General features: G+C 50.4%; 1 protein-coding gene across 4 annotated transcripts in view; it reads right to left on the bottom strand.

Annotated features, from left to right (window-relative positions):
* Window positions 1-23567, bottom strand: part of CYSLTR1 (cysteinyl leukotriene receptor 1) — a 99999-nt gene that overhangs the window by 33680 nt on the left and 42752 nt on the right. The window contains exon 3 of one of the 4 annotated variants that reach the window (XM_083796656.1): window positions 4977-18864. The exons of 2 other annotated variants lie outside the window; for them this stretch is intronic. The gene's annotated coding sequence lies outside the window, so the exon portion shown is untranslated. Of the gene's footprint in view, window positions 1-2759; window positions 2775-4976; window positions 18865-23567 lie in introns of those variants that run through there. One more of the 4 variants, XR_014571780.1, reaches the window with a different exon arrangement.

The following is a 23567-nucleotide window of genomic DNA, read 5'->3' as shown; positions in this document are numbered from 1 at the left end:
TACTACAGCACTGCCTTACAAAAGCAAAGGAATCAGTAATGGTTTTCATCTTTCTGCAGCATGTCTGAACATGGTTTGTGTCCCAGAATATTGTGTTGGATACATCTTCAGGACAATTTCTAGTTTCTGGGGAGTTATTGATGGAGATCTGCCCAAAAATACAAATAAAACCAGGTTATCTCTGGTAGAGCCTGAGTGATCTGTTATCCTGCTGCCTGCTCTTGTGCATATTAAGGAGCAGTGACCTATTTATTGATCCTTTGTATTCAAAACCTGAGGAATATACACATAGAAACAAGTAATCTCGTGGCTCTCGGATTTTATTGCATTCTCTGCTAACCACACACCCCCTGAAGGGCAAATGAATCCCTCAAATAAGCTTCAACAAGAGAAACATATCATAAAGAAAAATGCAAATTCCTAGGGCTGTCGTCATTCTGCAGAAGTAACCTCAGGCCCCATAACCACGGCTGCTCCTCCTGCTCTGGTTGCTGCGCCTCTGCCACGATGGGTTCGCAAGAAAAAAACCCTGAGAGGTGAAGAACACACCACAGCCTGGGGGGATTTCCTTATCCACGGCGAAGTCCGAATCTGCTCACCAAAGCTGAGATGGGGGTACAATAAAATTTCAGGGATTGAATTTGCTTAGCTAAGGTCCAAAGAAAAGTTGATTACCTTACCATGGTCAAATGCGGCAAGATTTTTATTAGTGAACCTTTAGACCACGTTTGACTCCTCATGAGGCAAATGGGGACACTGAGAAAACCCAAAGGACAGTGAGACGCTGCCACCCACTTGTATCTCCTGTCCTAAATCTAAGCAACCAAAAGCAAATTCATGTTCTGCTGTTGCACGCTTACCAGCGGTCTGCCTACATCTCCTCCACTTCTGATCACCTTCTCAAGTGTAGAGGAAACAAACCTTACACAGGATGATAAAACTGATAAATAGAAAGCATTTCCTTTCCCCCGTCAGCAGAAAGCCACCAGGGAGCTCGAGAATCCAGGGTCTACATGTAGACTCGGTGCGAATTTGGCTGCTGAGCGAGAGGAGCCCCCTTCCTGTTATTGAAGGCTGAAGTGTCTGAAGTGTTGCTTTCTGCATGCCCTTCAGCCCATGGTCTGAAGTGAGTCCTCAAGGGGATGATGAGTCTGTAGCTTTTCCCTGCGTTGGTGTGCCCTTTGTGCCACCAGGAGCCACCGGCACCGTCCTCCCCGTGGGCTGGGCTTTCCTCGCGGCGACCGGGCTGCAGCAGAGGGAGATGCTTCGCAAGGAAGCTCTGTCCTCTGGGGCAGCGCTTTGGGCAGCGGCCCAAATTACCCATGGGTTTGCATGGCTGGAATCCCCAAATCGCTTTGTGGTTGATGACAGATCCTGCACTCCCTTTGTTTACCTCTTCAGATGAAGTTTCTAAATCATTGCAGGAAAGGGGATTTCTCCACAGCCCTGCTAGTAGACACAGGCCTTTTTTTCCTTTGCACTCGAAGTACGATTCCCTTGGTGGCCTGAGCTGACGATCAGCCCCTTTGGTCACTCACATAGCGGTGTCAGTGAGGTCAGGGTGCTGTCTGCAGGTCTGTGTTTGTCAGGAGCTCGGGGAAATTTTCTGCAGTGAAAACCAACAGCACGCACTCCCCTGGCTTCATCAGCACTGCGGACACTGCTGTCACCTTGGAAGCTGAGGAAATTCAGCTTGTCCTCTCCTCTCCCCGATCGCAAAAGCCTTTTGTGGGATGCCGAGGAAGGAAGACCTTCCCCATACCGATGGGAGAGGGAGGGCAGGACGCAGCCCGGTGCCAGGCAGGCGTTTACACGGGGTACTCGTCCAGCTGCCAGACCTGCAGCTTGGATTTACTGGATCTTAACACCAAATGCTTCCAGATGCAACAGAAACCACCATTTTGGGCAGTCTGGAATCTTTTCAGAGCTCTAAAGAAGTGTTGCGGTGCTTTTAAGGGCTTTTCCAAGTGACGTGTAGCCCAGGTGAATGGCAGGACGTCCATGGTAGATCTTCTGGAAACTAAGAAAAAGGTGGCCAGGCATGAAGGCAGCAGTGGTTGGGGAAGGTGCTGTTAACAGCAAGCCCCACAGGGTGAGGGTGAGCTGGTGGTGATGGAGGAAGCAGGGCAGGAAGGCCAAGAGCACATCTACAGCCTGTCTGTTGTTTAGGGGCTGGCAACCTTGGACAAATCTCTCCAAAGCTGGAAAAGATCCTTGGCTACAAGCTAATGGGCCAACTGGGAAAACAAGGAGGGTTGCTGTTCATCAGGAGACCATCCAAAAAAATGGGGTAAGGGTGAAAAAAGAAATGCCAACAACCTGGGTTGTGCAAAGATCTTTGCATTACTGTGTGAAGGTTGTGAACAACTCAAGTGCTGTCTTTGGTGCAAGTTCTCTTTTTCAACACCTGCCAAGCAGCATAAAATAAATTGCAAAACATGTCAGCCCCAGCGGGCAGGGGTGTGAAATCCTCACAGAGCATATCGTTATCTGCCATTCGAGCTCCTTGAAGTCTCGTGGATCCGTCTGGCTGTCTCATAACCACGAGCAGATAAGCAATTGTAGCACACAGTTCCCAAGGGAGCCGTGCATAAGCAATAAGAGCATTTAGGAACGCAGCCCCGTCCCTTCGCAGGGAGAAGAGATCAGCAAGTACTGGGGCGAGTGGGCCTGGAGGACCCAGCACAGGAGCAGACAGATGCAAACGATTCAGCGCTTGAAGTCTGGGTCGAGCAGGAACCACATCGCTGCAGTGTTACTGTATGAGCAGGAAGCTGGAATAAAAGCAAATTTGGAATAGATATGTGATGGTGCGGCAAGAGGGAAATTTCCAGGTCATGGGAATGACTGGAATGGTACTGTTAAAATATACTGTTGAGGGTAAACAGCATGTTTTCCTCACTTAATAATTACAAGAACCGAACCTTTCTCATGCCTTTGCTGAGACGTCTCTTACAAATAAAGCTTGAAATTAATCCAAGGAGCCATTTCTGAGAAAGAGACAGTCAGACAGGAAAGTATTTTTCTATACATAGGTCATCTTTCAGAGATCTGTTTTCTCAAGCACTGAGGACCCAAACAAAGGACTTTCAGACCTCACACAACCCACACGAACAGATCAAGCTGAAGAGATGCTTTTGCTACCTGCAGTAATTATGTTCCTAGAAGACACAGAGTTATCTTGGAAAACTGTGCTATTTGGACAGCGGTGTCCAAGAAATTCTGGAAAACGAGCAATTATTTCCCTTCAAGCAGATGTTAGCTCAATTTTCTTTAATCCACGGAATTTTCCCCCCAGTACGCTTAAAATAGCTCCGAGGGTGTTTAATAATGACACTGAGCGTCCTCTAAAGTGCAGAAGGTACGCGGGCACCAGGGCTGCGGGCTGGGGAGCAGTGCCTGGAGAGGCAGCGAGACCCTCCGCAGGGTGCTGAGCAGCCCCGGCGCATCCTGCCCCCGGGTTTCTGGCTGGGCTCCGGCTCGTTTGTGCTGTGTCACTTCTGAAATCGCCTCTCCATCACCTTTCTCACTTGCACATCGTGCCCTCTGCTGGGAAAGCAACGGCTCAGGCCAGATGAGACGAACACGGTCCTGCTTTGCTCTGGTGGATGCTGCGACGCAGCTGGACGACCTCCTGCCCGTCGCGATGCTGCCAGAACTGTCACCGCCGTGTCACCTGCCCCCTGCCACCTCGCTCCTCTGCCACGCCGTGCCCGTCTGTTCACAGCGATGCTCCGCACGCCGCAGCTACGTCGAATAATTCCTACCAGGGCTGAGTCCCCGCTCCCTCGCCCCAGGGGTTACTTGAGTGAGGTCAAGAAATCACACAGCTGCAAAGCCAGTGCTGAGGAATAAATCTGTCACGCTGATTTTGTGTTAAATAAATACCGATACTCATGGAAATTAATATTTACCAGGGAGAGAGAGATAGTTTAGTCTAACACCATTCTTCTTTTTTAAACTTTTAGCCCAAATATGGGTTTGTTTTCTGCTTCTTGGATTTGCATTCTGACTTTTGGTATTTGTGAGCATTTTACTTCCAGTTCTCTGATAACAAAAGCAGAAGCAGAAAAATAGCACATCTTTCTTGGCTGCACACAGTGACCGGTTCCGGCCGTGCCTGGAGCATGCTTCCGCTGCTCGGGGGTTTATGAAGCCTCCAGCAGCTCCGGAAAGCCGGAGCTGCCAAACCCCTGGGCCTGGGCATGTACAGAAGGGGGCTCCGAGGGACTTGTCTGAACACCGGGCAGGTGCTGAGCTGTCTGCTCCGAGGAGCCTGTGCTCAAGTCGGCGTGGGGCCGTGCTTGCCTGATCCCAGAGAGCTAAATAGGAACATGCAGGGGGTGAGAGCAGCATTTTCAAAATGAGACCTGTCCGTGCTCAGAGCAAATTTTGAAAGCTTGAGTGCCCAGGAATAACCACGGGAGAAACCTTTGAGACAAGCGACCCCGGATCACTGCATCAGCTCCACCGCGAGCAGCACACGGAGGTGGCAGTGAGCCGCTCATCGGGGCAGCAGAAACCACCACCGGTCCTTCCAACTCATCGGTTAAATACACTAAAAGGCAGGGAAAAACCCTCCCTTTCATTGCCATCCGGTCTTGCAATCCTGCCTAATGACAGGTAAATGGAAAGAAGCAAGCATTCGAGCTGAGCATGTTTCCCAAAACTATTCCAAATAAACAAGAAACAAACCACAATGATTCACTGCATTTAGTTTAAATCCAACAGCACCATCGCAGTAACCCCAAGGGGAAAAGAGGAAGGACAAGGAGTCACTTAAAGCTTTTAAAGAAGGAAGATTTTTTTCAAGCAAAAATACTAGAAGCATGCTTTTTAAGATCTGCATATTATAAAACACCCGTGTGGGTGATCCTGAGTGTGGCTCAGGACTGCTCCAGCATTCAGCCCTCCCCATGGTATCTATGGTCTAGGGAATAAATAAGAAAAGTTTGGCACTTGTAAAAGATGCCTACCCCGTTTCGTGGTGCACGAGCGTATGTTTAACCATGAAGTCCTGCCCTGGCTGACTGACACTCTGCTCCAGACTTTTCTTTTCAACAAACAGTTGCATTTTTGACTAGATAAATCCTTGCACGGATTAACAATTCAAGTTTTCATCCAGAAACTAAGAACAAAAGCTGCTTCCTAAAAAAAAAAAAAAAAGAAGAAGAAACAACCAAAAAAAAAAAACCCCAAACCCACACACTTTCAATTTTCTCCCCGCAGAGCCAAGCAGTGTTTGTGCTCTGCCCCTGCTCGGTGCAGGCACTGGAGCACCTTTAAGCAGCCTCCTGGTCAGGACGGTTCCTGCTTGGTGCGTCCAAGAGGGAGCGTGGGCACTGCTGTCCTGCGAGGGGTCCTGTGGCCCCGTCCTGGCTCTTTCTTGGGGACTTGGCGCTGCCCAGGACCGCGGAGCCTTGGCAGGCGTCCCAGAAGACATAAGGTGGTGAACGAGTGCCATCTACCTGCGCATTAATCACCACGTACATCGCTCAGCCCAACCCCTCGTTAGAATCCTCTTGACTAAGAAACACGAATGGTTTCATTTAGACAAAAGAAAATCCTCTCTTTACTTATGTATTTGTAGATACACGGTGATACTGGCCAAAGCTGGCAGCCTCGGTAACTGCTCAGCACTTACTGCGAGGTCTGAATGTGCCCCAAAGCAGCGCTGCTGGGACTTCTGGTCCCAACACAGCGCCTGCACGAAGCCCCTGGCCCCGCGACACGCCGAGCGGCAGCCAGCAGGACCCCAAACAAGCCCCCAAACCCCACAACAGAGGAACTGACAGAGGAACTTCCTTCATGTCTCCCAATCGCTTCTCCAGTTTTACTTCCCCATGCTGCAGTGGGGTGGTGGAGGCCGAACGTGGGGAAACCTCAGCGAGAGGTCCTACGTTTAATCATCCCAGTCAACGGCAAGCATGAGGATGCACAAATAACACCGGCTTCGTGCCTGTATGTGTGCATTTAGGGAAGGAAGCACAGCTCAGCCATCTCCCCCACTGCCCTAGGGCTGGATGTGGCCCCGCTTACAGTGTGCTTGGCTCTCCTTGTTCGTGATGCCTCTGCTTGGAAATGAATGCTCTCCAACCCCATTCTGGGGATAACTTTTAATGAAATGTATGTCATGATGCAAATCCTGCCAGCTGTCTATTCCAACAGAAGTGTCAGAGCTACGAAGACGCTGGCTCTTGCCCTGCTCCTTTTTTCAGATGCCATTTCTCCAGGCGTTTCTCAGTCAGACCATCAGCGCGTCAGCAGCTCTGCTTAACATATCGCTCCATTTTTACCGTTTATGGCAACGAGGACAATTATCCAGCAAAAGCCCCTGCACCAAGGGCCCATCAGAGCTGTGTGCGACACTTGTGCATCTCCTGGTCGAGGGCTCCAGGCTTCTGCTTCGCACCCAGCTCCAGCGCTCGCCCCTTCGCTCGACGACGTCTCTTCTTCTTCCTCGCCGGTGGGTCGGGGTGGCATCACCCTGCTGGCACGTTGCAATGCCAACACCTCTCTGCTTGCCATAGCAGAGCACAAACGATTTATAACACTTAAAGCTGGAGCTGTGACAGATTGTACGGTTCTAGTCCTTTTTGTCCTTCCTCCCTCTGATCTACACATTTTCCTGAAATTAGGCTAGACAGACACCCAAACCAGAGGCATCTGTTTCTCTTTTCTATGTCAGCAGTGTAAATAAAGCGTATTTGCGATGTTTTGCTTTCATAAACATATTGTTTTTGGCTTTTATTTGAGCACAGAGCCGCAGAGCTTTGCTGAGAGCTGGCCGGGCTGATTAGCGCGGCTCTGATCTTTTGCCAGGCACACAGAAGCCTGTTTACAGAGCGTGGCAGCGATCGGGAAGTGGGGGACCCTGCCTGCGATTTACAGGAACTGTCATTTACCGCGGCCACTTGCCGAAACGGCTCCTGCCAGAGGAGCTGCTGAGGCTGGGGGGGGTTGGCGTGGGGCTGGGGGTGCTGGCATGGGGCTGGGGGTGCTGGCACCCCGCCGCCACCCACCGTGCACCCACCTCGGCTGCAGCCGTGCTGCCGCCACCGCCGCACGCCCAGCTCGTGCTCGCTGCCACGGTGGGGAGCCAGCACCCTTCTGGAAGGGCTGTCTGTCCATCCCTCCCGAGCCCTGCTGATAAACCCATCCTAGGCCACGCTAGCTCGCCTTCTTTTTCCTGAAGAGCATTTTTAACGAGGCGTGCCGTGGCCCTGAGAACACAGAAAACACGCATTTTTCTTGTAAACACAGCGGCACAGTGGTTCGCTGGAATTCACCCCAGAACAGAAAAAAAGCCTCAGGTTAAGAGGTCACGCTATAAGCAGATATTTTACTATAGTTTACATTTTCGGATCTGCAAGCATGCGAAAACAAATCAGATTTTCCTGCATCTACTGAAGAAAACCAGTGGATGCGGATCCAGGCAGACCCCAACCCCAGGGCCAGATTTTGGGACCTCCAGTGCTGCCCCACGACTGCACCCAGATCCTGCCTGGCCCAGTTCTGCTCAGCGTTTCTGTCCTCGAAAAGCCCTTTGAGACACGAGAAGGAGCGGATGGTAGCTTTGTCCAGAGCAGGTAGCTGAGATGGAGGTGCAGAGGGAGCCCTGGCAAGGAGAGGGCAAAGCAAACCCAGGCTGGAAGGGTGGGTTGTGCTTTGGACTGCCCCAAATCAGTCGTGGGGCTCAGTGGCTACCCTCGCTGTTGATAATCCACGTGATAAAACGCAGCCTGGCCTGTTATGTGGCCGATTGAGGATGCGGGGGAAGCTCAGCCACAGGAATACAGAGGGACTGCGGCATGAAGAGGCGCTAGCCAAAGGGCAAGCTTTGGCCAAGGAGATAAATAACACAGAATAGGAAAAAAGTCAAATGGATTGGGATTTTCTGTGAAGAAAAAGGGCTTTTCTTCGAGGAGGCTGTAGTGAATATCAGAGGGATATTCAGTGTCTCTGGCCCCTGTGGCTCGTGGAGCTGCTGGCCTCCAGTCCAGGCAAAACTCTGCCCCTCGCTGAGGGCAAAAGTTGTATTTGTTTATCCAGAAGTGCCTCAGAGCTTTGGCCTCTGTTATCCAAAAGCAACAACTCTGCATTTTTTGGGAGGGGAGAGAAAAGCAAAGACAGCCACAATAGCTGTTTAAACACGGCCGTCCCGCGCGTGCAAATCCCGGTCACAGCTGGGCAAAGCCGAGCAGCAGAGACCCAGCTGCGGCAGGACAGGGCTGCGGCTCGGCAGCGATTTTGTGCCAGTGGCCGACAAAAGGCAAAGCATCAGCCACTGCTGGCATCAGGGACAGCTGCCGAGCCAGAGCCCGCTGCTTAGCCGGTGCTCTGGAGCTGGATCCTGGGCTAAAATACGAGCCACAGCTTGGGTCCTGAACACCCCAGGGACGAAGGGAGAGTTTGAGGCTGGGAAGGCTGCTTCAAAGCTGCCAGGTAGAAAGGAGGGAAAAGATCTCAGCTTGAAACTACCAAACGGGCTCACCTTAGTTTCAGGTTCCTGAGCAGTTTCAGGCTCATCTTGCTGTATTTCCCCACCTGCCTTTATGTGGAAGGCAGCTGAAATTACTACCTGTAATTATTTTTGGGTAAAATTTGTAACAGCCTATTTTTAAAATGATTTTTGAACTCAATTATCTGCATGTTTTGTTGGCAAGACAGGAGACACTTAAAGCAGCTGAAAGAAGGAAAGAAAGGCGTTTCTGGATACCTACATAGACAAAGAGCAGAGATGAAAAGCAGATGTTGGAGGCAGCTGTGTAAAACAAATACTGAGCAGGCCAGAAAAGAGATCATAAAGAAATAACATCCCTAGCTCTGCGCTTCTCAGCACCACCTCTGTTGATAGCAGCCGGGTTTTTAGTTAGCCAGGTTTGTGGCCACCACCTCGTGCCTCCCTGCTAAAGCCGGGCGGTCGTAACCCCGCCAGTCCCCCCAGGGTGCACACAGCAGGCGATGCCCCAGCATTCAGCATTCAATCATTTTATAAATCTTGCGAACCTCACCATCCCCTCTGCATTGTTTACTGCCTACAGAAATGCACGCTTGGAGGTGTAGATCTTGTAAAAGAAAATCGAGAGAGCCACAATACGCCGCCTTCAGACGAACACGGTCACCTTTAAAGGCATCAGGTACGTGAGCTTGGAACTGCTAAAGCTGTGAGGTCCAAAAGATTAAGACTGTGCTCCACCCCCTCACCCCGATTTCCAGTCTTAAAAATCATTTTTCAGTGCCTGAGGTGCAAGGCAAGGCTTCACACTTGCCCTCGTTGCTGAAACAAACGCCGGCACGATTCGTTCTGCAGCAGCAAACGCTCCGGCAGGGGCTGTGTTCGTGCCGCTCGTGCACTGCGCTGTTTCAGAAACTTGGCTGAACAGAGAGGAATCGCACACGAATTTCCAAGTTTCCCTGCTTTGCCAGAACTCTTCCCCCCTCCCTCCATGGGATGTGCTTACTTGGATTACGGTCTACTTGAATTTTCATTACGAGCAAGGAAGTGAAAGAGAAATAAATCAAAGCTTCTGCTCTTTTCTCCCCTTAAAAAATCACCTGTGATGAGAAAAGAAGGGGGATTAAGTAGTTGCAGAATAAAAGTTGTTTCATTTACAAAAGTAAAAACGTCTTTTTCATGAAATCCCTCAAAACCACTGGTGGCTTCTCGTTCCAGCTGTCAGACGTGTGAACCATCCAGTCCTGCCATGGGTCTGCAGTGGTGCCAGCGACCCAGTTCTCTGCAGGTACTGAGGAACCTCAGCATCAGCCACGGCCAGAAATCCAAGCCACGACACCAAAGGAAACCAAAATCACTGTGCTTTGTTCGGTCAAGCATGGGTTCATCTGTTTTCCGGCTTCGTTCTCGCAAAAGGAAGACAAAAGCCAAGTCTGTTTGTAATCCCACTTCAGAAAATTCTGCTTACTTCTTCCTTGGAGCACATACGAGTTCACGGTCAGGCAAACAACACATTAGTCATCTGAACGTTTTGGGTCATCCTCACATACGGCGCGGCTGTGCTGTGTGCCTGACACCGGCTCCTTCGCTGCTGCCGATCTGCCAGCCCCATGTAAAACCCCTCAGCTCCTTCCCTAAGGAAAGTGGTGGGGAAGAGGGGATCACAGAAGGAGCTTAATTAGCTTGTTCCCATTGTAAGTTCAGAAAACATAAAACCAAACTGCGTGCCCAGGTGAAGGCTCGCTCAAGTACTCCTCTGTGGATTCAGGTTTGATCCAAACCACGGAGGATTCTTCCCCATGCCTTATACAGGCTTTCACTGGGAATCAGCATGGCACGCCTGGGAACGAAGACACGTAAAACCTCCCTTTCCTTTTGCTTTGGCTGCCTCCCCAGCTCGGGGGATGTTGCTGGAGAGTGCTCCAGCGCTGGAAGCAGGAATGCCAGCTCAGCCCCTTGCTGCACGCTGTCACTCCGGCCAAGTATTGCTAAGGACCACCGAAGGTTTCAGCCCGAATTTCTTACAAAACCCAGAAATGAGATCTCTTTTTCCGTGATACATAAAAGCTGTAAGACTGCGGTAAAGATGCCTCAGAGTCCTGGCAATTAAATATACCATGAAGCTCCTTGACCTAAAACATAAAGCTTTAGTCGGGTTCCCGAGTTACAAAGCTGCTCACCAGGGCAGCTTTCTCTTTGACACGAATGTTGAAGATGCCACATTTCATTGTCTGCAATAATTCTCCGAGGAGAGAAATTCAAGCAATGAAAATATGTTGGCATTCAACCAACTATTTCAAATATTTAACAATGACCTTGAGAATTATAAAAGGATCCATTTAAAGCCCTAGTTAAAAAAAAAAAAAAAAAGGCAAAACCATGCTTCCCTGCAGAATCTGGTACTTGTGCATGTTTACTGTAAAAATGCTTATCTCAGATATGCTCTGTACACAATGAAAATGATTTTCAATACAAAAGAAAAGGAAACAAGTTTAACTCCCCGTCTTAAAACTACCCTGTGACCCTGTGTGCTTTTGGAAATTAATTGAATTTCCAGGACACCCCATCACTCCATTCCAAAGCGTTAAGCAGTTTCTCAGAGCAAGGAGAACAAGGACCAGAGCTTACGCTGATGCTTTAAGTGGAATTTCAGTTTGCACAAAGGGTGCTTGTGGCTCGCTGCACTCGTGCCAAGTCCGGCTGGGGGTGTGAAGGGGCCAGGGCCCAAACCACATCTCCTTCCCACTAGTTACTGTCTCTAAACACAAGCACCACTTCGGCACACGTTAAGGTTTACTTTGCACAAAGATTTCCATGAAATAGGTGCGCAGCGGCCCGCAGGGTGCTGCGGTGCGTTGGCTGTGGGTCACGACAGCCCCCTTCCTCTGCTGGTAACCTGCAAAGCAGCCCCTGGAGCACCAGGTGCTGCGCCGTGCTTCTCGAGCATGGTTTTTGTGGTCCAACAGACAGGAAGAGGAGCTGTTAGGTGGGGAGACCCTATTTGTCCTCACAGACCAGCGTAGCTGGCTACTTAACGTGTGCCCCCCCCGCAGTGCTGTGAAGCTGTGTGACTTCTTTTTCCCATATAACGGAGCCTGCCACTTTTCCTCGTATTTCCTAGCAGGTGCAGCCCCACCGAGCTAACCCACACGGCAGCCACGGGGACGCGGTGCACAGATGTGTTTTGGGTCAAACTGCAAAGAAATGGGACTCCAGCAGGACGTGTGTTATCCATGCTGCTTCTGCATGGGCTTGCACCCACACTCAGTTTTTATAGCACTAGGGCCACCCTTTTTCCCAGGTACAGCTGAAGGTGATTGTTTTATCTTCCCCCTAAATAGTCCTTCTGGGGAAAACAAACAATACCAAACAAACAAAACCCAACAAAGAAATAAACCTAAAACCAACAACACGTTTGTCCTTATTTCAAAGATGTAAAAAGTTCCAAAAGAGCGATATTTTTACAAGTGGGTATATCCACACAGCACCATAAAGGGAAATAAAGGGTAGCCGTTGTTTCTAATGAACAAACGAGCAAACACGAAGGAGAACCTCGAAGTGAACACACGAGTGGTGAGATGGAGAACACCCCAACCCTGGAGCAGAGCACGGGAGCTGCCCCAAAAGCCCAGCTGGCACTGCCCACAGCCAGGCTGGCTGCTGGCACTTCCTCGGCGCTCTGCTGCCCGGGAGGCCGCAGGAGACCGCATGGTGGACGAGCACTTCCAAGTATTACCCAAACAAAGATCGTAACGAGCACTCCAAACCCAAAGAGCACGGAGAAAGTTACGCAACCAAAGCCCAAGAGGACCCGGCAGTGCCACCAGCCTCGCAGGGCCTCCAGCAAGTCGCGGTGTGCCTCGACAGGCAGAAGCAGCTCGTGGAAGTTTGGTCAGAAAGACGTCTCACGGTGAAAAGCGTGGGGAAAGCAATCACGGGCCTGAGGCAGCGAAGCAGAGAGGGGCTCACAACCTCTAGAACTGGCCATGTTGTAAACGTGAAAAAATATTTTTCTGCATATTTGTATTATTTTTTTAAAATAAGTTGGGGTGTTACATGGTTGAGTTGTCAGTAACATGCCTTCAAAACAATTTTTTGTATTTCTTTATGAACTGGTTGCCAGCTGGAGTGCATGCAGAACCCAGATCCAACTTTCTATTAAATGTTTTTCAAAGAAAACAAAATCTCTTTGGGGATATGGAAAGTTTTTCTAAGATTTTAATTAATTTTTCCCTCTAACTTCAGTTTTGGCATCTGACATGGACCCACCCAGACTGGCTGATTGATGGCAAGGACGTGGAGTTAGAAGGGTGTGCTCATGATGGAGAAGAGAAACAAGGACTGCATCTGCATGGCACAGGCAAAGGTAAAGCCGATCTTGAAAATCAAGGTCACAAATTAAAAAAGCATTTATTACCAGAACGAAATAAGTGATTCCCTCTGACAGTGAGGTCTGGGGAGAGCGCAGAGGGAGCTGAGTGGCCGTGGCGGTGCTGCGGCGGCGCGACATCCCGGCAGGCTGGCAAAGTCCCTTACGTGAGAAATGCCAAACGCGCTCGCTTAGCGCTCAGAAGATAAAGCACATGTTGAGGATTGCACAAACAGCAAGGAACAGTCACACGAGGTTACGTTAATCACTTACATGTGCCTATTATTAGCTGAAAAGGCTAAAAGGAAGGGAAAGATTGAACAAGGCTAGATCTCATGTCACGCTTTTGCACAACAAGAGTGGATATACTTTTGGAATTCCAGCGTGAGCACGTGTGATCAGCCTTCGAGGCTAACCTGCTGCTGGGGGCAATGGGAGAAGGGAGTCCTTTTTTGGTGCTATTTTCCCCCCTGGGGCTTGGACTCTCCCTCCCCACCCCAAAGGGCAGTGGTGGGTCCGTTTGCGTTTGCAGCGCTGTCTGCACTGCCCGGCCAGCCGCGCTGCTTGGTCCTGGAAAACTCGGAGCACAGCCTGCAGGAAGTCTGCAGGAAGACCTCGTATCCTCCGAAACCACCGCTCTTCTGCACCCTGAGAGTTCTCCATTGTCCCTGATAACCCGCCGGGCTCCGGCACGGCTCTGCACATGCCTGTAAGGACAGCCCCTGCGGCGGGGTCTGCAGTGTCCTTCGATGTGACGGGGACCAAGGCCAGGTCCCTGCTGTCAGGCACATCCCTCCCAGACACCAGCACGGCAATGTCAGCGGTGTCCTGAGACCGCCGTGGGGTTTCCAACCCCGCGAACCCACTGTCTCAGCATAAATGTTGCTCAGAAGCCTGCTGGCGCTCACCCGGTGCAGCCTGGTGTGCACCCCCTCCCTGGCCCTTCCAGCACCCAGCGCTGCTTTTCAGGGCAGCCCTGTACGGAAGCATGCCCAGGGCTGTGCAAATGAGAGGCGATGCTCGCTTCAAACTATTCCAGCAACTTATCCCTTAAGAAAAATCTATCACCCGGAAAGCAAACAGAGGGCATTTGGCATTAGCTGCAGCTGCGTGGTCGGCTGTGGGAAGCGTTTTCCAGGTCTGCCTAAACATTTGTGTTTCTGCTCTCTTGCACGTTTCCATCAGCCTTCTAGTCATCCTGTGAAAATATAAATTCCTCTTTTAAGGAGATAATTAACTAAGCCCAAGCAGCTGCAAGAAATCAAACATGGCAAAAGACACCGAACCCAGCAGTGCTTAAAGCCAGATGCATACCATTACTGTTTCCTACCAAAGTCTTTCCTTGACATTAAGCTAAAAAAAACAGGCAAATGAAAATAAATCAGGCGATGTCCATCTGCTCTTTTCCGATATGATTTTAACTTGCAGCATGACTTGCACAGTGTAACTTCTCAGAGCAGAGTCAAGTGAGGCCTGAGACCTGGGTTTTGAGTGAGACCCATTTGATGGGGGTTTGGATTTCATCCCGTGTATTCACATCAGGATTGCACCCCGTGTATGGCTACATACACATGAGCCGGAGCTCAGCGTGCATCTTGCAGCCCTCAGCACTGTCCCAGATGCGTCCTACAGCCAGTGCCCAAAAGCTCTGGTAAAAATGAGGATGAAATCAGACCAAGGGGCATCCTGCCCGCGGCCATCTGCTGCGCCGTGTTACAAGCACCGAGAGGGAGGAATCGCTCTCTGGTCACTGGACACCTTCCAGTGTTTTGGGTAAGCTCCTTTGCTTTAGCTGCATCTTCTCCTCTGCTGTTAAACAACTGATTCCCATTACTGACACACAGAGAACTGAGCCAGCGAGCACCCTGAGTACCAGATAGCGCAGGTAGGAATCGACTTATCAGGAGGTGATCTGGAAAAAAGGTCTCATATTTAAAGCTGACCACGCTGACGGCTTGCCACGAGCAGCCTCTCCGAAGATCGGGACATCAAAGCGTCCGTCTATTTCATTTGTTTTGCTCTGGCTTCTGAGATAAATCACAACAATCTGCTGTGACCACTCTGCACAGGTTGCTCATACACTTCTTGGTTTAGGGGGAGATGAGTCTGTGAGAGCAAGCTGTACACATGCACTGAAAAGGAGAAGCCCCCAAGCTAAAATGTAAGGAATAGTTAATGAGTTACACAAGCACAGCTCACTTTTCACTTTTATATGAAAAGCAGAAGGAGAACACATTTGCAGTGACCCTCAGAGACAGAAGTTGGCGAAGCACTAAATGCTCTTGGTGAAATAAAACAGTTGGGGGAAAGACATGCCCCGCAATCCTTTTGCTTATGATATCAGGTATAATTTTCAAGGGTCTACAGAGACTGAAAACTGCTCTGCTGGTTTTGGATTAAAATGAATTGATTCAACTGTAAATTAGCAGCAGATGACTTCTGGGAATGTATATTCCCATATTTACAGATTTGGACTACTTTTCAGTTTTTAAAAGCATCAAAACAGGAGGTGACTCAGCCAGGTCCACCTGGAGCTCAGGTACACAGCCGAAGTCACTGGTATCGGCACCGGGCTTTGCCCGTCGCTTGGCAATTCTGCTCCAACCCCCTCCAAAAAATACATAAGCATAAGCTTCAAAACAAGCAGGCGTTTAACTTCTGTAATGGGCCAGAGTATGATGGAGCATGTGCTGAAATGCTCTGCCGACTCAGAGCCCGAGCTGTGCGCAGACAGAGAAGGGGTGTTTATAAAGAACGGCTGAGCCCCGACCGCAGCTGGAGCAGCCCCTCATGAAAGCCCTGGCTTCGTGGAGAGGCAGCTGGGTGGCAAGGGCTGCTCGGCTGGGGATGAAGGAGCGTGGGCCGCATCCTGCTCACCTGCACGCTGCTGCGAGTCTCTAGGGCCAGCTTTGCCGCAGCTGTGAAGAGGCGCAGCTCTGAGCGCAGGCAAAACACATCCACTTGAACAAGTTGTGCATGTAATCGGCCGGTTTCGAAGGTCTGCACCGCTGTGAGCCGGAATGGAAGCGTGGGACTTTTATTAGGAAAAAAAAAATTCCCCGCAGCCAGGGGTCTGCAGGACCGAGCAGATTTGCACTGCCTGACGCGGGTTTATGTGCACGCTGGCGTGGTGTGGGCTGCTGCTGGCAGCTGAGATGCATGCAGGGACACCTGAGCTGAACCAAGCACCTCAGCCCGGGGAACGGTGCAGGGCTGTCGGCAGGCTGGTCCCCCCGGCTGGCACGCTTCGTTTCTCAGCAGAGTTAATTAGCACAGGATGAGCTGCCGCTTCTGCCGTACCTCAAATCTCTGCCTTGTAAGAGTCATCTGCTGACAGATCCAGGACATCACAGCCATAAAAGCAGGTATATCTGCAGTATTTGTTTTAATTACAAGGACATGTTTGCAAGTGCATATAAAACAGGTAGAAAAACACCCCAAAACCACTCAGAGATGCTTAAAAAGCTCTGACAAAAGGGCTGCCCTTCAGGTGCTGAGCACACACACCCACAACCTCCTGCTGAGTATCCTTGGTACTGATTTTAGGCAATCAGCCTTCAAAATCCAGACAGACACAACTGAATGGCCCCTGACACCGCTGCTCTCTGCCCTGTATGTAAGAGGGAGGCAATCAGGCAGAGAAACGCACAGTATCACGTTACTTATTTTATCTCATTAGAGGCAGGAGAAAGACTTTGCTGTGTGACAGCACATCCGTGCAGGGTCATAGAGAAAGCAGCAAGAATAGCACCCTAATAACTGAATGTCAGCCACACTGGATCTTTCATCTGGGGGAATAAGCGGAGTTGAAGAGGAGACCAGGAACATCTGGATCAGTCCTCTACGGGAGATGACATTCGCTGCCTCCAGGGCTGACGAGTCAGCAACAGCAACGAGAGAAAGGCTGTGGGCACATCTCTGATGAGCTTCTTTCATAGTGAAAGGGAGAAACATAATGCTTTCTATGGACTTTTAATTTTATTTTTATTCCGGAGCAGCTGGACAACCTGCATGTTAGAGACGAGTAACCTGCAGGCACGGCTGTGCCCGCGCCTCCACCTCCATCTCCACCGCTTCCCCCTGCTTGGGCAGGCTGGGTGGTGGTGGCTGCGGGTCCCCACGGGAGTTAGAGCCAGCCAGGGTATGTTCATGCTGTCCTGCAGTCATCTCAGGGCCATAAAACACCGAGGTGAACTTCCTCCAAATGTGTGGCTTTGGACATCATGCTCTTGCTCAGGCTACATCCTTTAATTCGTATTATTTATATCTCCTTGTGCTTGGCACCAGTTTCAGGTGCCTTTTCCCAGTGTGCTTGGGTTTAGGAAAAAAATCTCTCAGCTTCACATCAGGTTCACAGAAAGGCAGTAGCTCTGCCTGACATCCAGCAGTTTAATTGGGTCCCCTGGAAACTGGGAAATGTAGACATCATCTTGCTGAACTAACGGACTGCCTATTCGGTAATTAAAGCCTCCTTAAATAAGTCACTTGAGACACCGACCGAGTGCTTTCCACCCTCCCCGCTGAGCAATGGGAGGGGTGGGCAGTGGCTGGGGAGCACAGAGGAAACCCAGTGGGCTGCAAACTCCCCCGCAGCTCTTCTGGCAGCTTTCTGCCCTGTAGAAAATCCCCTTCCAAACCACAGATACCTGCTGCTTTGGGGCGGAGGTGGCTCCCTCGCCACGACGTTGACACTGGTTTATTCTCTCCCAGCTATCTACAGAACTGCTGGTAGCTAACACACTGTCACTGTTGTGAGGCTGTAAGAATGTGTTGTTATCTGCTTTCACTAACATGGAGAACCAGGGGAAAAAAAAAGCTCATGAAGAAGTCTAAGTTTACCCGAAAACCAAGCCAAACGAGTTTTTCTCTTGTCCTGTGTGCTGCTGTACTGGAGTGAGTTCGAATCTGGAGGTATCAAATTCATTGCAGCTTAAATGTTACATGTGGGCTGAAAAAGCAGAGCTTTTAAAAAGATCTCATTGAACCTTGTTTTTCCTCGCGCAGTCTCCCTGCTTGTCCAAATTGCACGCAAGCCTTGCTACAAGCAGCCCATTCACGGTGACGCTGGCGACTGGATTCCCCTCCGCTCACCGAGCTGCTCTTCCATTGAGGGGGTTGTGTTTTGTGGACATGCTGTGGGCTCCTTTCATCTCTCAGCCTCTGCTGGGGCTATTTTTGACCGTCAGGTTCAAGCAGAGCTGACACGGGGATTGCTGCGCCCTGCGTGTTGACAGCCAGCAGGACCTGGGTGCTGTGCCCAGCGCCCTCAGTACGCAGCTCAGAATAGATGCAGCTCAGGAAATCCTCCCAGGTAGACTGAAAAAAAGGAGCCCCAAACAAACAAAAGCGAGTGTCGAGTGCCCCACCGACTAGAGGAAACCCTCAGGACACAGCGGAGAAAGCTGGATTCCTGCCTGCTCCCCGGCTGAGCTGGAGATAACACGCAGGTCGCGGCCCAGGGAGGGTGGTGGGCTGAGATTTTGCTCCATGTCCCAGGGCTTGTTTTGTGGCAGTTGATGGATTTTTTTTTTTCCATATTGTTTGTCCTGGTTTAGTGTAGCAGGGCTGCCAGGGACCCAGAGCACTTGCAGATGGCCATTCCTGCTGCATTGGCTTGGTTTCCTTCTGCTCGTTCCCCGGGAGCTCCTCCCTTGGGGAGAAGGGACCAGACACCTTCCTTCCTTCCTCCCTTTCCAATATGAAACCTCCCTTTAGAGAGGGGGATACAGGCTTCGTGCGCTCTGCCAGACCGAGCACGGCGCTGCGTGCAGCCAGGAAAAGCAGCATCACGCTGTCCGTGCCTCGCTGCACCCGATGCCTTGCTCTCTGGCTGCACTTCTGCTGGGTTCTGGCCCTGCTTTCGCACACGGAGCTGCACCAGGCTCTGTGCCAGTTGCTGTTTCGCCTGAGGCTCTCCGGATCAAAGGAAAGATGCGTGCAGCCCCTGCCAGCAGCACAGGTTGAGGTTTTCCAGCCGAGGTGCTGGGTCCAGCCAGCTTGCAGGGCAGGCTGAGCCTGGGCTGCTCGCAGGGCTTCCCTGGGGAAGAGAGATCTCGCGAGTGCTTTGTGCTTGTACGCATGCAGAGTAAATAACACAGGACTAAAACAAATGGTCATTTAAGGCAGTACATTACCAGCTAGCGCCCACATTTCAAATCTCTTTTTTTCTGCACTGTAAAGGCACATTATAATAGCTTCCAAATCCTACTTTAAAATTTTCTCAGCAAATGTCCCCAAGAATCTCTCTTGCTGGCATTGTTTGAAGAAGCCTTCAAAATCTGGCAAGGAAAAAAAGGCTCTGAGCTTGACAAACCCTTTGTAAAGACTTAAGACAATTTTTCAAGTCCTGAAACCTGCTGTTTATCATCCAGTGCACTGAAGTCGAGCGGCAGCTCATGAAGAAAGCAACATACTAGCTGCAAAAATCATGCAGACAACTGAAACAGAGGCATTACTGCTCCTCCACACCTGTCTGAGCGTAAGCCACAAGATCAGAGGCAAATCCTAAATGACAAAGTGTGTGAAACTGGTTTTGTTTGTAAAAGCAACAAAATGATCCCAAAACACTGTGTCTGTGCTGCCAAGGCAGTCCTGCAAAACAATTAAATTTTACAGTAAACCCTTCTTCATACCTTACTGAGGAGCTCCTACCATAATTTATACTCTTTCTGCAGAGACTTTAATACTGTAATTCTGAAAGTCATGGCTCAAAACAAATAACATTTTTTCAGTGTAAGGTTTATGCAGAACTGCTGATTTGTCTCATAAACAGCACAAATAGTTTCCAGTTGTCCTTATCCAGTGTGCCTAGCCCGTGGATGCTGGTATAAATCCAGCCATGGAGTCCGCTGGCAGTGCTGAGCAACACACAGCCAGCAAGGAAGCATCTGAGAGTTACCCCACACTTTGTCCCACGTGAACACAAACGTCTGCACAGGAATGACAACATCTGAAATCAAGTCACGACGGCTCCAGGGTATGCTCTTTCTGCAGAGCTGTCACTCAGAACGTAACTAATGCATAAATCAAGGCGAATTGCAAAAAATGTTCAGGAATCTCACACAATATGATAGACGCCTTTAGAGACAGGTTTTCCCTTAATTCCTTTAAGCCAGTGTATGCTGCACATTTCAGAAAAGTTGCTAGAAACTATCCGGTCGCTTCCATCAAGATCCCTTGGCTTTTTGACCAGCCGGCACTGGGGACTCCAGCAGCCCATTTCTAGGGAGCTGACTACTGGATGTGCAAAACACGGCTTGCACCTCTTTGCCCCAGCACTGTAGCTTTGGCAGAAATGGTAAATGAGGGCAGCTGGCCAACTCCTGCCCAGCCAGCCGTGGGCGTGCGGGAGGGCTGCGCTGTCCCCAGGTCCCCACCCCACGTCGGATGACAGACCGCCCCCCCAAACACAGCAGCGGGGGCTTGGGTAGAAAAAAAGAAAACATCCATAAATGTTAGAGACCAGCAGCTGGCAAATCTATACGTACGAAAACAAATAACCATGAGCTTTGATTGTTCAAGTTCACAGCAGAGATTACTTACCTTGGCAGATACATATTCAAGACATACGGCTTGTAATTCCTTAGCTAGTGCTAAGCAAAACCATGTGTTCTTCTAAAATAAGGGGAAAGTTTAACTCCGGTGCCGCAAGGACACAGGAATGGTCATAGCTTGTGCTCACAGCGAAACTAAACTAAGAAGGGGTCCAGAGAGGAGAGCAAAACTGAGCAGCAGCTTGGAAGAGAAGCCAGAGGTGGGTTACAGCCCCTCGCAGGGATGGAGAGAGCACGCCTGTTCGATACATGGCAGCGTGGGGATGAAGAACAGGGTATATGATCACAAACTTCTCAAATGGTGAGAAGTGACGGTGATTTCCAGGACTCTGAGTGTGCAATATCCTCCCCAAAGGAGTCAGGAGCCATTTCGGTGGCTCCTTTCCCTTTCTCTCCTTAGGAAGGTAAACCACAGCCGTGAGGCTGGCTGCCTACCTCCCCTCCCCACAGCCTGCAGCAAACGTTTAAGAAACTGAAAGCTTTGTTGCCTGCAAAGGGCTCAGAGGATGAAAAAAAACAGGCTCTTAAAGTCAGCTTGCTCTCACTTGACCCTTATACAACCCAAACCAACCACAATGGTGGCAAAGTTGAGCCCGTGCACTGGGTATGTTTGACTCCTTCCATCAGAAGGAGAATCTTTATTATTCTGCCTCCCTCCTTCTCCAAATAGAGGACCATTACTGAAAATAGTTGTAGAGCTGCTGCTGCCACTGCAGCAAAAGACCCAAGAAGGCCTCAATCCTGGTCCATTTCTGGTTCATCCATTTCACGAATGGTATTTTTTCAGTGCTGCTGAAAGTTAAGATTGAACTGTCATTTGGCAACACTGTCCTCATTAAAAGATAGCACAGTAAAAAAAATAAAAAATGGAAATACGTTAAAAAGAATGAGATTGTGAAACACAGGCAGTCTGTTTAACCCTGGGCTGAGCTCGCACCAGCAGGGCCAGCAGCTGCTGCTCTGCCTTGGCCACAGCTCTCCGAGCACGGGCACACGTCAGAGCCAGCAGCTGCCAGCGGTACGTGCAAAGTGCTCCTGGGATTAAAGGTGCATCCGTCATCGTTATGAATTAGCAGAGGCCAAGTTTGTGTGTGAAGAATTAACATGAAGAGAAAAAAAAAAAAAAGAAAAAAAAAAGGCTACAGTTTTATATCACTCACATTGCAAACAGATGTCCCACCAGTACTGGAGCAGGGCACCCCAGCCAAAGAGGTGAAATCATACTTCTCAAGGGATGCTTAGAAAGAAGTCATTCACTCCGAGGTGAGCCAGAGGGCCATGTGCTTGGCAGTTGGGGGCAGCTTGTACCAAAAGGCTGTGTCGAGAAAGGGCGGTGATGAGCAATTTGGAAGCGATTCAGCAGGATTTTGGAGACCATAGGAAAGGTGGTTTGGGAAGGCTAAGGAAAACAAAAGGAGAGGAAAAATGTTCGCACAAGAGGTATAACAAAGACTTGACAGAGAGGGGAGAGTCTCTGGCAACTGTTTTTGCTTCTAAAAATGTGAGTAGGATCAAAGTGGTGCTTAGGGAGGCTCTGCTCCTTTTCAAACTGCTTTGGAAGAAGTGCACTGAGTGAAAGTGATCGCGGTAAACTCTTCAAACAGGGAGCTTGTAACGTAACCTACGCTATTTAAAGATGTGTCCGTAGTAGGATAAATAGTTATCTGCTAGCAATAGTCGGAGAAGTTGCTCAAAATTCCCGTGAGGATACCTGTCACAAGGCCCAGCTATGCCACTCCGCGGGGAGAGCTCCCAAAGCACGACCGCCCTGAGCTGCCGCCGTGCCCACCCGCGCCGCTCGCCCCGCCGGGGACACGAGGAGGTCTGGGCCACGTGTGGCTGTCAGTGTGCTGTAGGAGATGGGGTGACAACCCCAAGGTCCTGGCCAAATGCCAGGGTATTTAATTGCTTTTTGTCTCCCAGAATTCCTCCGGTGCTTCCCTTTGGGCGTGCTGGTTTCTGCTTCCTGTCCTGAATTGCAGCGCGGTGCAGCTGGAGCCATGCTCCCCCAGGCACAGAGCTAGGAGATGGTGGCTTGATTGAAAACTTATTGTTTTCCAGTCCCGAGAGGAAACTGCATCCACAACTCCTGCAGAAGAGCTGCCTAGCTGCGGGGCTGGGGTCCTGCCTGGGGCCCTGCCTTTGCCATGGAAAGCGTGCCGAGGCGACGGCACCGTGCTGCTGGCAGGCATGCACAGCTGCAGCTCGCCTGTCAGCAGCCAAATCCCCGGACAGACAGAGCTGCCCTCGCAGGCCAGGGTTCAAAAAGGGCAATTTGCAGGAGCAGGGAGGTGCCTCTGCCAAGGGGGAGGCAATCCGGCCGCACGCCGCGCTCGCTGCGGGTAGGCGCATCTCCGCGGCCTCGGCACGCCGTCGGGCTCTGAACGTGCGCTGCAGTCAGAGCGGGTATCGCAGCCCCTCTGCTCCCCGACCTTCCCAGCCCTCCCTGGGGAACGAATGCAGCACGGAGTCAGGCCCAGCAGCGAAGGAGCTGGGAAGCTGGGTCATTTGGAAGCTTTCTGGTTGCACGAGGTTAATAAAAACCATTTCCAAGACACACAGAACAGCTCCATCAAAGCAAGCCTGCGGGCTGTGAACTGCATCACTCGCTAGCTGGGTTCAGTGAGAATCTTCCTGGCTTTCTTTTCGCTGAACATCAAATCCGCAGCTCTGACAAAGGCAGCGGTGGGAGGGAATGGCTGGGATAATCCTGCAGGCGATGGCAGTGCTCAGCAACCAGCACTCAGGCGGGACCCTGAGCAAAGCCCCCAGCACTTCTCCTGGCCCACCTGCACGCTCAGCTCTGGGAAGAAAGAGAACTGGGGCTTCAGGTCAGCGACGTGCAGTGTGGAAGGGAAATTAGGGCCCATGCCCTCTGTAGTTTTCTGCAACGTGCAAAGAAAGCTTGAAAATGGATTAATTTTGTAGTTTTCTGTAGCTGTTTTACACAAAAAGCATCCCTTCTGCACCCGTTTCATAGCTGATTTGCCTCTGAGGAGTCTATGATGATAACTAATTCATGAAATTACAGCACAAGAAACAAGAAACTTCTCAGAAATCAGCAGGAAAGGCCTTTAGTCAGTCTATTTAAAACTACAGGGGTCTGTTCACTCCAGCCTGTCACCCTGAGGGGAGAGGCTTCGTGTCAAATGTTCAGTAACATCCTTCCGTGGAGCACATCCTCTCC

Source organism: Anser anser (genome assembly GCF_964211835.1).
Source record: "Anser anser genome assembly, chromosome: 13".
Lineage (NCBI taxonomy): Eukaryota > Metazoa > Chordata > Aves > Anseriformes > Anatidae > Anser > Anser anser.
This window is presented reverse-complemented; position numbering and strand designations above follow the sequence as displayed.